This window comes from Mastomys coucha, unplaced genomic scaffold (genome assembly GCF_008632895.1).
Source record: "Mastomys coucha isolate ucsf_1 unplaced genomic scaffold, UCSF_Mcou_1 pScaffold1, whole genome shotgun sequence".
NCBI classification, from domain to species: domain Eukaryota; kingdom Metazoa; phylum Chordata; class Mammalia; order Rodentia; family Muridae; genus Mastomys; species Mastomys coucha.
The window spans coordinates 66,660,769-66,662,625 of record NW_022196891.1 but is presented as its reverse complement, the minus strand read 5'-3'; the positions used below and the strand labels follow the sequence as shown (position 1 = coordinate 66,662,625).

The 1,857-nt window shown below is 40.4% G+C and overlaps 1 long non-coding RNA gene across 1 annotated transcript; it reads right to left on the bottom strand.

Moving 5' to 3' along the window:
- Positions 1 to 364: 364 nt before the first annotated feature.
- On the bottom strand, positions 365 to 824 carry LOC116071030. Its single transcript, XR_004110682.1, has 2 exons — positions 726 to 824; positions 365 to 485 (listed from the first exon to the last, which is right to left on the bottom strand). It is a non-coding gene; the product is annotated as an uncharacterized LOC116071030 (long non-coding RNA).
- Between the last annotated feature and the right edge of the window lie 1,033 nt (positions 825 to 1,857).

Below are 1,857 nucleotides of genomic sequence, written 5' to 3'. Positions count from 1 at the left end.
AACCGAGCTCTTTCACAGTTCCATTCATTTTCTCCAATTCCTGATCTTAGCAGTCAACCTTCCCCACTGGATAACAAAAGCTTGTGGGCTTCTATGGTCACCAGCAAGTCTTCAAACCATCGTGAACTAAAACCACCACATTCCCAAGGGATCTCAAACCCGTGCTACCTCTCCAGTGTGTTTCTTTCTCTGATATCTGAGAACTTAACTATTTGATAGTTTCTGTTGATCATTGTTCCTTGTAGTCAATAGTCAGAGTGCACTGTGATGAGCATGTTAAGAGTTCCCTCTTCTCAAATGAACGATGGGAAATTAGCTTCACCTTACACTCAGTTTGAATCATACCAGCGAAAAGGTGGTATCATATAAAAATATAGTAAGGAGTAGAATGAATAGGGCTTAGCAACCAGTTGGCCATTAGGGAGAGTGAGGCTTCTAGGATAAGCTCCAAGATTCCGTCTGGGTGACTGGCCTTCTGAAGTTTCCTATGACAAGAAGAAATAACAAGAATAAGAGTTGGCAGTTTATAAAAGTAAGGTCACTTGTGGGCAAATAGGTAGGTAAATGAGTCTTAGGTTAAAACACAAAGTAACAAATGACAATAAAAACGAAACATAAAGGTACAGATAACAGACAGGGAGTTTCTCGACTGGAAACCTTGCCCAGAGAGTTTATTCACTATCACAAGAGCAAGAGTAAAAGCCCAAGGAACATGGAGCTGTTACCTGATCCCAGTCAGTATGCAAAACCTTCCTGTCATTTCAAAAAGTTTTGGTGATCCTGTAGAGTAGTCATTCTGCCCCTTGCCCCAGCTTTGCCCCAGCTTTGCTTTCTGTCACTGCAGGTCAGCTTTCTCTGGTTTATAGTGTCATGTCCGTGAGATCATAAATGTTCATTCTTATGGCTATCATCAGGGTTTTGTAACTTTCACACTCCACTCCATTTTCAAGTGGTCCTTTTTTAACACTCAGGAGTCTTTCTTTGTATATGAGTCTGCTTATCCATGTTGTATTTAGATGGTTCTTATCTACCTACCAAAGACATAGTGCTTTTAGATCATTCTCGTCTACCTACTAAAGAGAGGAATTGCTGCATCACTTATGGTAAGCATGGACTTTATTTTGTAAGAAACTGGCAAAATGTTTCCCAAAATAGTTGCAATTTTCAAAATTCTGATCAAGACCATAAAAAAGTTTCCAGTTATTGGAGCATTCTTGTTTGGTGTTTAACTAGACTTATTCTAGAGAGTGTATTGTAGTTTCTCATTAAAGCCCTGAAATATTTTTCTTCATGTTGAAATGGCCCTGGTTTTTCTGAAGTTTATTTCCTAATAATTTTTAAGTTAGGTTTCTATTGGCATCATAAGGTGGGTTGAGAAGTATGGCCAGTCTCTTACTTTCTAAAAGTATTTGTACAAATTTAGTAGCAGGGTAATCTTTTTTTTCTTTTTGATTGGATATTTTCTTTATTTACATTTCAAATGTTTTCCCCTTTCCAGGTCTCTCCTTCAGAAACCCCCTATGCCATCCCCTCTGTCTTTGCCTCTATGAGAATGCTCCCTTACCCAACCACTCTCATCCTCCCACTCTGCCATTCCCCTACGCTGGAGCATCGAACACCCTCAGGCCCAAGGGCCTCTCCTCCCACTGATGTCCAACAAGGCCATACTCTGTCACATATGTGGCCAGTGCCATGGGTCATTCAGTGTGTATTCTTTGGTTGGGGGTCCAGTCCCTGGAAGTTCTGGGGGTGGGTTCTGGCCATAACTGTTTGCTAGAACCTATAATATATTCCTTGCTAGCTGGAGTTTCCTTTGTGGGAAGGAATTAATAACAACATCAACTTATTAAAAGCAAC